Source organism: Marmota flaviventris, chromosome 10, assembly GCF_047511675.1.
Source record: "Marmota flaviventris isolate mMarFla1 chromosome 10, mMarFla1.hap1, whole genome shotgun sequence".
NCBI classification, from domain to species: Eukaryota; Metazoa; Chordata; class Mammalia; order Rodentia; family Sciuridae; genus Marmota; species Marmota flaviventris.
In genome coordinates this window covers 110,732,552-110,746,133 of record NC_092507.1, presented here as the reverse complement: position 1 = coordinate 110,746,133, position 13,582 = coordinate 110,732,552, and positions in this window count along the sequence as shown.

Genomic DNA, 13,582 nt, shown 5'->3' with positions numbered 1-13,582 from the left:
GATGCACCTCTGGGCAGAGTATTTTTGACTTTTGTAGAAAGGCAGGTGAGCACCCAGGTCCCAAGATCCAGGTGAGTGGCGGGAGCCAGACAGAATGCCCAGGTTTGCTTTGGTCTGTGCAAACTGCCATCATGTGGCCACCACAGGTATTTCTCTCAAAAAAATGCCTCACCAGAGAGCAAGGGAGCCCAGGGACAGCTGGGTTATACACATGTCTGTGCTCTATGATGTCTCTTCTGTTCTGATCTTCTTATTCTGCCTCCAGATTAAAGTCAGAAAAAAAATCAAGCTCTAATGTTGCCATCCAGGTCCAAGTCTACTCTAGGGCACCTGCCACACCTGCTGGAAGCCTTCACCAAAGTGTGCACACATCATTGTCAGGGTTTATTGGGGAATTAATATTTCTTTTCTGTTGCTACTGTTTTTGTTTTAGCTCCCTGCCCCAGGTAGCCCATGTACCAGTCAACTCCACTGGCCTTATAGTCCTTTTACAAGATGTATTGACAACTTCCCAAGAGACTAAAAGACCACATCCATTTGTGTATTTTTACACAGATAAAAAGATAAAAATTCAGCACTCTAAAGAATGTTTTGTGGTGGTCTTATTATAGGAAGTGGCCAAGGTAATGAAACTTTGAAGGATCAACCTCAATTTCTCAGCATTAGTACCAAACTTAGAACTCTGATAACCAGGCACACACATCCCAGAGAGGGTGCATTATTCAGCTCATTTAAATGGAGATGCACAAAATAAATATGTTTTTATGATGTATACAAACTTCCAGGGTTCTAGGCACAAAAATGTCCTGAGAATATTTACATGTTGTCTCAGCCTTCACACCAGGATCTATGACTATTTATCAGGAGGTATTTACAGGTAAAAGAGAGCAGTCCAGAGAAGAGCAATCCAGGCAACTCCTTATCTTGGATCACAGCAGGAAAATCTTTTGACCTTCCCCTTCTGTGTGTGTGTGTGGGGGGGGGAGGGTAGTAATTGTGGGCACCTAAAATGGCAGAATTAGTTATCAAGACATATGTGGTAGGATGGATATTTAAATATTGGATTCTAGTTTTTCTACTGAAATAATTATGCAAAGACCTTATTCTGTAATCCAATGTATGGAGGCCTATGCATATATTCATCTATTTCTAATCTGTGTATAAAAATTTTCAGTGGAAGAGACTCCTGTGGAAACAGCCATGATGGTTATGTTAATTGTTGTCCTACATGTAAGACAAAGTCTTTGCAGAGTTTCTTGTAGACCATCCAAAAGCTACATTTTAATTCTGTCTCCTGTGGAAAGAGCAAGTGCACCACAAAACTCACAATGATATCTGTGGTCTGAGGTTAGCTGAGCCTTCTGGAGAATTGTCTCCACAGGAAAAACCTGGAGATGGCCAGAATATGCCAGAACAAATCCCCAAAATGGGGACTTCTCTAAACTTTTAGAACTTTACCACTTGAATGACCTACATGCCCTTTCCAAAATAATCTGGACTGTATTATTTCTCCTGACAACATAATAGGTGTGATATTCATATTACATACATGTAGAAATAACAGAAAAATCATTTTCACATCATTGTCAGTATTTGTTGGCCACTGAATATTTATTTTGTGATGTTACTTTTTTCTTTTAGCCACCTGCCCCAGGTAGCCCATGTACCAGTCAACTCCATTGGCCTCCTAGTTCTTTTACAAAACTTATATACAAACATCCTTACCAGGAAAGTTTTGACACAAAGAGAAGTGAGAATTACACTAATGAAGGAGGTAAAATAGTATATATTTTGTATTACTGTGCCATACCATAAATCTCTATATCCCCATCAGGTCAGGAGCTGTGTTTTTGCATACCTTAAGAATATTATAGTAAGAAATGTCTTTTCTTGTAGCAGGTCAGTCTTTCAATGCTGTTGAAAGGTGATGTGATCCAATTGTATATTCATTCAGCCAGGGGGCAGGGACAGTGTATGTGTGTCCAAATGGGCTGCATTAGTTTCACAGGACTGTTGTAAGACAATGCACAGATGGGGTAACACAGAAATTTATTTGTCCTAATTCTAGAATTTGTATATCAAGGTAATTGCTGGAATGATTTCCTTTGAGGTGCACTCTTTGACATGTAGATTGCCATCTTCTGTCTCCATGTTTGCATGACTTTTTCCTGGGCTTCTCTGTGTCCTTAGAATTTAAGTTGCTCTAAACATTAAAGTTTCAGACACAATTGATTATACTTGCTGGGACCATTTGCATATTAAGTGACCTAATTAAGACTTCCAATGATTTGAAAAGAATATCCTCACTTAATAGTCCTAACTCAGTCTTTAATAAAGAGCTGTTTTGAGAATAGCTTGGTTGTTTTTCAGCCAGTGCCCATGTGATATTATTCTTCAGTATGTGGCATACCCTGAACCTAAAAACACTTGCCTTCTCTTTGCAGCCCATTGTTCCATTCTTTGATAGATGTTTAGGTGTCACTCTTATCCCTGAATTGTGTCTAGCTTCTAGTACTGATTTGACCAGGCCTGTTCTTTACTTGTACAGCTGTGGGCTTTCCCTCCTTTTTTATTGAGCTGTGTTGGATATTACTTTCTCTAATGACAAAACAGTGATCACTGCTTATTTCTCTTTGATTTTTTTTATCTTATCATGACAGTTTTATTTACTTTTGTCTAATAGTAGCAATCTATTACAGAATCATCACTTTGTGATTAGTTAAGCATTATTTCAAGGTGTACTTGCCTATCTCACATTCAAGATATTTGTATAATGCTAGACAGGTTTTCTTCATTTGGAGATTTATGTAGTTAACAAGAATATTTGGTATATATTTTAAAACTAGTTATATGTAATCTAAAGACAATATTCTGAACATAAATGTGTCAATGATGAAAATTTCCAAAAGAATCATGGAGTGATATAAGCTTGGGGTAAAATATATTTATGCTGCCAAGTGGCTGCAATTATGTAAAGATTTATGAAGAATTTTTTGTAAGTGTATGAAGAAGTTTTTTTGTTTTGTTTTGTTTTTCTAAAGAGATATTTCTAAGACAATTGCTAAATAGATATTAATTGAAATTATGAAAGTAATTGTGGCATAACCTTTTTTTTTCCTCCCCTAACTAAAACCTATGGAATCTCCTCTTTAAGCCCAGTTTTTTCATTTGTCCACCTACGCCTAAAAAAAAATACTGTTTTAATGTGTAGACTATTTTTAAGCTTATTTAGCAACTATTTATACTTTTGTTATTAAAACAGGGATACAAACCTGAAAAATATGTAAAAGTCATATTTAAAAATTCTAAAGTTACTAATGACCTTAGAAAATGTGATAACTGCTATCACTTTTTATTTGTTTTATGAAAAGAATTTAGATATTCACTTTATATTTATTTTAATCATTACAGATGCTTTTCAAGTTTGGGTGAAACAAAAAAAAATGAAAAATAAATATCTCATTATCTTAAGAAATTGTTAGGCTGAGCAAATGTTAGTGCAGAGTTTTATAGAACCATTCTGGAAGATACCATTCAGAGTTTTACACAAATGTTCCAGATTGGATCACATCACATCACAGTATGATAGATGAAGGTGTCAGAAGTGCTAGACAGAAATTTATACTAGGGACGGTGAGGTAGATTAAATTAAGCTTCTTCTTAATTATTATCAATTGCAGCATAATTCATGGAGTAATAATCGTTTTAACTTGATAGCAAATAAATATGTATAAATTTATTAACTTGTGATGTAGCTTCATTTATAAGATAATCCTTATTCAAAAAGTGTGAAAGGGTATAAAATGAAATAACATTTAATATCATGAGTTTTTTTTTTTTTTTTTAATTTGCCAATTTACTCCAAACAGTGCCTAATTTCTAATGATCTAGTGAAGTAAAAATACTGTTAAGGCTTTAGCTTAGTGTACCATCAAACAAATGGTAGACATTGTGGTGGTAGTTTTTTGTTGTTGTTGTTTAAAGAGATAAATGAGACTGATTTATGAATATTTACACATCTGCAAAACCATTTAGGTTTCTAGTGTCCACCAGAGTATCTGCCTCCTTATTGACTGGCTTGGATGTGAAACATTTTAGAAAGCCCTTTAGTATTTGTTCTACAAGCAGCTTTTTACTTTTTTTATACAAATCTTCATTAATTGCATTATGAAATTAATCATCCAGGTAAGAAAGGGAGTATTACACTCACTACCCAGTGTATGTATGTATGTTTGTGCGTGTGTATGTGTGTGTGTGCGTGTGTATTTTTTTTTCAAATTTTTATTCAGAAGTGGGGTAAGGGTTTCACTTCAGTCACAGCCTCTTCCTACACCTGTTGTGCCTGGGATGTTTCAGGAGTCCTTACTAATACTGCAGGTATTTCTTTCTCTTTTCTATGCTGTGATTATTATAAGCCAATAAATAGAATAAATATATCTCAGAGATGCCAAGTGTTATCTCACTTGTAGTTGTCCATTGGGCATCTGTAGGCCTCAATGAATAATCAGTGTTTTTTGGCAAAAGCAGCTTTTGAGTCCTTTGATATGAGGAGAATTTGTGGCCATTTAGCAGAACTTGTCCCCATGGGTATGATTATCAATAGAATATGTATGATATAACGTGATGGCATGACTTGATAATAGGAATAAAAGTAGTTTAACCTGATTTATTTATTTATAATTATATATTTTATAGATATTTAATATACATATAATTGTTTACTTATATATTTATAATTTTGAATATATGTATCTCTCTGTCTCTCTCTCACATATATATGTTTATAATATTGTCTTTAAGATAAGCAGGGTTTGGGGATGGATTGGGTGAGTGTAATGGTGAAAAGACCAAGGACAATTGCTGAATTTTTGACTTGAGCACTCTAGGGTAGTTGCTGATACCCAATCGTGTATGGGGCAGAAAGACCACACGAGACAGGGAAAAGAGTGCTAGTCTTGAGGATGGCTTTTGTGTTGATGTTTGTGATTTATCCTAGATATCCACATAAACATGTCTGGAGGTGACAGGAGAGGACTGGGAAGAAAATGGATACTTGGGAGGGAGGGGAATTCAGAAAATACTGCCATGAGACTGAGCATGAGCCTGAGTGTGGGTGAAGATATACAAGTAGAGGGAGCATTTCTCTTAGATGGGGCTCAGAGAAACCTATATTTAGCAATGGAGAAGAAAAGTCTATGAAGGAGACAGAGAGTGAGGGCATCCAGTTAAGGAGATAAAAACCAGGGAAATGTAATGACATGGATTTCTGGAAGAGATTATTTTAAAAAGAAAGGCAAAACCTCTTGTTCTGAAAACCACTAAAAAGTGAACTACAGGGTGGCAAAGATATCACATCTTATTTGTCCATTAATCTGTTGAAGGGTACCTAGGTTGGTTCCATAGTTTAGTTACTGTAGTTGACCTACTCTATATTGATGTGGCCACCAGCAATATATGAGTGTATCTTTTCTCTCACATCTGCATGAACACTATTATTGCTTGTTTTCTTGATAATTGCCATTATAACTGCAGTGAAATTAAATATTGAAATAGCTTTGATTTGCATTTATCTAATTGCTAAAGATGATGGCCTTTTGTATATGTTTGTTGATCAATTGTATTTCTTCTTCTGTGAAGTGTCTTATTCAGTTCCCTAGTCCATTTATTGATGGGTTATGTCTCTTTTTTTGGCATTAAAGTTTGTTGTGTTCTTTATATATCTTGGAGATTACTGCTCTATTTGATGTGTGTGTGGTAAAGATTTATTTTCCCATTCTGTAGGCTCTCTCTTCATGTTATAGATTGTTTTCTTTGTGGAGAATAAGCTTCTTAGTTTAAATCCATCCCATTTATTGATTCCTAATTATACTGTTTGTGTTTTAGGAGTCTTCTTCAAGAAGTCAGGTCCTAAGCTAACATGATGAGAATGTGGACCTTATTTATTTATTTACTTTTTCTGTAAGGCACAGAGTCTCTGTTCTCATGTCTAAGTCTTTGATCTACTTTGAGTTGATTTTTCAGCACAGTGAGAGACAGAGGTTTAATTTCATCTTTTTCCATATGGATTTCCAGTTCTCCCAGCACCAATTGTTGAATAGGTTATCTTTTCTCCAATTTATGTTGTTGGCACCTTTGACTAGTATGGACTGGTCTACATGTCTTTGGGTACTTTTTTTTTTTAAACGATTTCTCTGTAGTTCAGTTTAAGGTCTAGTATTGTGATGCCTACTGATTCACTCATTTTGTTGAGAATTGCTTTAACTATTGTGGCTCTTCTATTTTTCAAATGAATTTCATAATTGCTTTTTCTAGTTTTATGAGGAATGTCATTGGGAGTTTAAAAGGAATTGCATTGAATCTGTATAACTATTTTGTTAGATTTGCCATTTTGACCAAGATCATTCTGCCTATCCAAGAGCCTGAAACATCTTTACATCTTCTAATATCTTCAATTTCTATCTTTAGTGTTCTGTAGTTTTCATTGTAGAGGTATTTTACCTCTTTTTTTTAGATTGATTCCCAAGTATTTTATTTTATTCTTCCTTTTTCTTTTTTTGAGGCCATTGTTAATGGAGTGGTTTTCCTAATTTTTTTTTTTTTTTTACAGTGGATTCATTGCTTAAGTATAGAAACGCATTTGGTTTGTGGGTGTTTATTTTATATTGTGCTATTTTGCTGAATTTATTTATTAGTCAAGGAAGTTTTCAGATGAAATTTTTTGGATATTCTAAATATAGACACATGTCATTAGCAAATAGTGATAGTTTGAGTTCCTTTTTTTCTATTCATTTATCTTTAATTCTTTCTTCTAATTGTTTTGGATAGAGTTTCAAGGAGGATGTTGAATAGAAGTGGCAAAAAAAGAGCATCCTTTTACTTTTTTTTGAATTTTAGAGGGAATGCTTTAAATTTTTCTCCTTTAAGAATAATGTTTCTGGGGCTGGAGTGGCTCAGTGGTAGAATGCTTTCCTGGCATGTGTGAGGCCCTGGGTTCAATCCTCAGCACCATAAATAAATAAATAAATACCATTGACAAAAAATATATATTAAAATAATAATAATAATAATAATAATAATAAAGCCGCCACTATCAGAGGGCCAGGTGCAGCGGAGGCGCCCTGGGTGGGCACAGGGCCCAGTGACAGGGAAGTGGGGCGCAGCCCCCTGGGAGGCCGAGGTCCACTCCCCCCCAACCCCCCGACCCCTGCCTCCAACAGTGCAGCAGCATGGGAGGTGGAGCCTGGAAACACTGTTCTTTGGCAAAGGGGCTCTGAGTGGCCTAGAGGTGGTGCCAGTGGCAGCAGCAGCAACTTAGTGTCCCCAGGCCATTTGTTCCCCTGTCTGCCGGACTGTGGCAGCCAGCACCAAGATGAAAAACGGTGCGCTCCTGTTATCCCTAGTTTTTCTAGAGTTTTGAACATAAAGGGATGCTGTACTTTGTCGAATGCTTTTTCCGCATCTATCGAGATGATCATATGGTTCTTATTTTTAAGTCTATTGATGTGGTGAATAACATTTATTGATTTCCGTATATTGTAAAAGCAATCTATGCTAAGCCTCAGGCTAGCATCATTCTGAATGGAGAAAAACTGAAGGCATTCCCTCTAAAATCTGGAACAAGACAGGGATGCCCTCTCTCTCCACTTCTGTTCAACATAGTTCTCGAAACACTGGCCAGAGCAATTAGACAGACGAAAGAAATTAGAGGCATAAAAATATGAAAAGAAGAACTTAAATTATCACTATTTGCAGATGATATGATTCTATACCTAGCAGACCCAAAAGGCTCTACAAAGAAATTATTAGAGCTAATAAATGAATTCAGCAAAGTGGCAGGATATAAAATCAACACGCATAAATCAAAGGCATTCCTGTATATCAGCGACAAATCCTCTGAAATGGAAATGAGGACAACCACTCCATTCACAATATCTTCAAAAAAAATAAAATACTTGGGAATCAACCTAACAAAAGAGGTAAAAGACTTATACAATGAAAACTACAGAACCCTAAAGAGAGAAATAGAAGAAGATCTTAGAAGATGGAAAAATATACCCTGTTCATGGATAGGCAGAACTAACATCATCAAAATGGCGATATTACCAAAAGTTCTCTATAGGTTTAATGCAATGCCAATCAAAATACCAACGGCATTTCTTGTAGAAATAGAGAAAGCAATCATGAAATTCATATGGAAAAATAAAAGACCCAGAATAGCAGAAACAATGCTAAGCAGGAAGTGTGAATCAGGCGGTATAGCGATACCAGACTTCAAACTATACTACAGAGCAATAGTAACAAAAACAGCATGGTACTGGTACCAAAACAGGCGGTTGGACCAATGGTACAGAATAGAGGACACAGAAACCAATCCACAAAACTACAACTATCTTATATTTGATAAAGGGGCTAAAAGCATGCAATGGAGGAAGGATAGCATCTTCAACAAATGGTGCTGGGAAAACTGGAAATCCATATGCAACAAAATGAAACTGAATCCCTTTCTCTCGCCATGCACAAAAGTGAATTCAAAATGGATCAAGGAGCTTGATATCAAATCAGAGACACGCCGTCTGATAGAAGAAAAAGTTGGCTACGATCTACAGTCGGTGGGGTCAGGCTCCAAATACCTCAATAGGACACCCATAGCACAAAAGTTAATAACTAGAATCAACAAATGGGACTTACTCAAACTAAAAAGTTTTTTCTCAGCAAAAGAAACAATAAGAGAGGTAAATAGGGAGCCTACACCCTGGGAACAAATCTTTACTCCTCACACTTCAGATAGAGCCCTAATATCCAGAGTATACAAAGAACTCAAAAAATTAGACAATAAGAGAACAAACAACCCAATCAACAAATGGACCAAGGACCTGAACAGACACTTCTCAGAGGAGGACATACAGTCAATCAACAAGTACATGAAAAAATGCTCACCATCTCTAGCTGTCAGAGAAATGCAAATCAAAACCACCCTAAGATACCATCTCACTCCAGTAAGATTGGCAGCCATTAGGAAGTCAAACAACAACAAGTGCTGGCGAGGATGTGGGGAAAAGTGTACACTTGTACATTGCTGGTGGGACTGCAGATTGGTGCAGCCAATTTGGAAAGCAGTATGGAGATTTCTTGGAAAGCTGGGAATGGAGCCACCATTTGACCCAGCTATTCCCCTTCTTGGTCTATTCCCTAAAGACCTAAAAAGAGCATGCTACAGGGACACTGCTACATCGATGTTCATAGCAGCACAATTCACAATAGCAAGACTGTGGAACCAAACTAGATGCCTTCAATAGACGAATGGATAAAAAAAAAAATGTGGCATTTATACACAATGGAGTATTACTCTGCATTAAAAAATGACAAAATCATAGAATTTGCAGGGAAATGGATGGCATTAGAGCAGATTATGCTAAGTGAAGCTAGCCAATCCCTAAAAAACAAATGCCAAATGTCTTCTTTGATATAAGGAGAGTAACTAAGATCAGAGTAGGGAGGAAGAGCAGGAGAAGAAGATTAACATTTAACAGGGATGAGAGGTGGGAGGGAAAGGGAGAGAGAAGGGAAACTGCATGGAAATGGAAGGAGACCCTCAGGGTTATACAGTGGAGGGGGTAGAGAGAGAGGAGGGGAGGGGAGGGGAGAGGTGGGGAGGGGGGAGGGGGGAGGATGGGAAAGGCAGCAGAACACAACAGACACTAGGGGTTTGTAAAGTAGGAGAATATAAGATACTATCATAGTGTTAAATAGGGAAATAAGAGAAACACTTTCATAAATAGTCATGCTGAATTTAGCTGGAAACCCAAATGTGAAGCCTAGAGATGTTTTGTAGAAAGCAACAAAGTTAAGCAAATAGATCATCAGTTCCCTTGCTACTGAGGACAAAGTAGAAAGCAATATTTTACACACGTATTTTTAATAAATTCAATAAAATACTTCATTTCGAGGGAAACTAATAAACCAGGCTGTAGTAGAAGGAACTGTCAAGTTCAACTTGTTAGACTGTCTTTGACATATATCTATGACCAAGAAGGAAAAAATGACTATTTCCCATGAATAAATTCAGTAATAACAGAAAGTCTTCTCAAATAAATGCTACACTTTGAATAATGCTGAAATATTCATTAACTCTGGCACCTCTTACAGAATAGTCACCCCATGCCTGAAAGACTCATGAGTACAAAGAAGTAGGTACCCAGGGCTTTGAGTCTTCTTCAAGAAAAATTTACTTTTTTCCCGAGCTTTGACCATCCTGACATCAATGTATGGATGCACATATTTGGGGCAAAGCTGTCCTCTGATGATCCAGTTACCTTTCTCCTTTAAAATTACAAAAATTTCTATAGAAAATGCTTTCTTTACCAGAACACACAAAGTCTGTTGTCATTCATTGAATGAATATAAATTGTCTTTGAAAAACATTAAACCTTAAGGTGGTCCACCAATGAGATACATCTCCTACCTGTTTTGTTCACAAACTCTCACTAAGTTACCCAAGTTCCCCAAAACTTGCAATACTCTTGCAGACTCCTGAGTAGTTTTAATATGAGCATGAACATATTAATAGACAAAAAGTATCAATATTCCTCTAATAGAATTTCATTGAAAGAAATATCATGAACTGTCATGCAGAAAGACAAAAACATAGACCCAATATAAATGTCTAAGATACAAAGTACATAAAAATTACAGAAATTTATGATATGCAAATGGTGTCAGATATAATGAAAATTAATGCAAATGTTGAAAAACTGATCCAGATACAGAAAAAAAAATATATCCACAAGTTATTTGCTAGCTATTTAGATAACTTTGTTCTAATAGAAAATTTTAATCCTATATTATTGATTTTTATAAGAGGTAAAATGTTCTGAAATAGAGAATACTATTTTAATAAGAGTGACAAAGTTGCTTTTAATCAGTTTTGTCAGAAGCTGACCTTTTTTTCTCCATTTAATTTGCATAGATTTATTATTTGTGTGTCAGCATTGATTAGCACCAAAGGACTGAGCATACCATAACCATTGATCAGAAGCCTTTTAAGACATGTCAGGATGACATAAATTGTCCACACTATGCCTAGTAATAGTGAAATGATGGAGTCCAAACAATACTGTATGTCAAGGCAGTTGATGAGCAGCAGAAGGGTGTGAGTGGTTATTTTTTCTGGGGAGCTTCATGGAGAAAATCTGGAGCTTTGAAAAAAACATGATTGTTGTTTGTTTGTGTCTATGAAAGAGAATTATTATGTATCTGCTTGAAAGAACCATATGGTCTCAAAACTAGTGATCACTGAATGCCATCAGTGCAAGAAAGAGGCTCCTGTACTTGTAGCTCATGAGCAGAAAGGAACAGTGGTCAGTGAGAAATAGAAGACCAGGCTAGATTTTATTTGGTGTTTGAATATCTGTTTTCAGTTCATTTGGAAATATAGCTAGAAATGAAATTGGTAGGTCATGTGGTAATTCTATGTTTAAAATTTTAGCAATCATCAAATTCTTTTCTATACCTATTATACCACTTATTTTCTTAACAGAAGTGTGTGTGGGTTCCAATTGTTTCATTGGTATAGGTGGACATGGTGAGGATCAATAAGAAAACAATTAGCCACAGGATGGTCTTTGTGGTTTTCAATTTGAAGCAGGCCAACTAGGAGCCACCGAGGCTAATGGTAATGGCCTAAAGCACACCCAGCATGTGAGTGGTGCAGGTGGAGAGTCCCCTCATGACCTTGGCCAGGAAGACAGGAACTTTGCATTTGAACCCACATGAACAGTCCTACACTTCAAAAAAGTCTGTTGATACCAAAAGTCCCATGGTCAGGAGCATGAGAATGTGTGTTAGAGCCATATGGGTGATGGGGAGGTCAGTAAGCCTGGGCTTGGGGCCCACAAAGACAGTGGCAATGTAAAGGCAAAGCAGAAATGTGTCTGCTGAGATTCCAATGCCAGCTTGAGGATAGAAGGTATTTCTTATGGAAATAAAACTGAAATATTTGTTCATCTTTATGGGGATTATTGGAAGAAAAACAGGAGCATTTGATCACAACAGGATTTTTATTGACATACTTTCAGTCAATCTATTACCCTTCATAGACTCTATAATTATCATTTTCCAAAACAACAGAAAAATTTGAATATAAAGCAGGGTCTTATTCTTGATCTTAATTTCAAGTCAAGAGCTGGTGTGGGGCTCTTTCTTTGCTGTCCTACCACAAAGAAAGACCTTGTTGCATCCCCAAAAGTGAAAGAAAAAAAAAGTAAATAAAAAGTAAGTAAAAATAAATTTTAACTCAAACATCCCTCATTCTTCAGAAGAATATTTTTATTTGCTTTCATTTACATCATGAAATTGCTCAAGTCTTACCCTTGTCTTTAGCCTGTATATACTGTTTTCCTTTTTATCATAAGTTATATTATTTAATGGTTAGTGTTTGATTTTCAATCTTCCCTGCAGACTTCTTAAAATTAAAGATGGTGTCTTATTTGGCTTGGATCTATAGTATCTGAAATACTTTTGCTTACATTAAAATTATTCACCACAAACTGTGGATTTCATATTTGGATAAGCAGAAATAGGAATATTAGGTTGGGGTGCTAGCTCAGTGGTAAAGTGCTTGCTTAGCAAGGGTGAGGCACTGGGTTCAATCCTCAGAAGTACATAAAAATAAAATAAATGTATTGTGTCCATCTACAACTAAAAATAGTTTTTAAAAAAGATATAGGAATCTTCTAGGGAAATAATCCAAACATGCCCATTTCCAGGTTTTCTTTTTTTTTTATTCAAGTGCTGTATTGTAAGAGTATACATTTTTTTTTCCTCCATCCACATGACCTTCATTTAAATCAGATCCTATCAAATTCAGAACCTGTTGAATTCAACATGGCACATTGAATATCCATCACCAATGGAAAAAAAAAAAAGAACTGTTTCCCATAAACAAGTTTAAAAAAATGGAAAATTTGTGTTTGTATGATACTGGAATATTTGTTATATGACATTCTTTATGTGACTCTTTTTACATCATATTCCTTGAGGCACTGAAATACCCAGGGTATTGTTTCTTCTTTATAAAATCTGCCCTTGTTTTCAAACTTAAAGTCATTCTCCTACCAATGGCTGTATTTTAATAATTGCAAACCAGTGTGCAAAACATTTCCACTCTTATGATCTAGTTACCATTTTCTTCTTAATCTAAATCAGTCAAAGTCCTGAAGTTTTTGGTTTATGTACCTTCATGAATAGGTAAATGTGACTGGATTGAAACTGCACTTGGAAAACATTTTTTTTTTATCAAGATTTGGATGGAAAATAGAAGAGAAAATAGTTCTCATTGAAAAAGAAAATATAGGGCTGGGGATGTGGCTCAAGTGGTAGCACGCTCCCCCGGCATGCGTTCGGCCTGGGTTGGATCCTTAGCACCACATACAAACAAAAATATTGTGTCCACCGAGAACTAAAAAATAAATATTAAAAAAAATTCTCTCTCTCTCTCTCTCTCTCTCTCTCTCTCTCTCTCTCTCTCTCAAAAAAGAAAAGAAAATATAGTTTCTCGAGTTTATTGTAAATTGTTCTTCTTTAT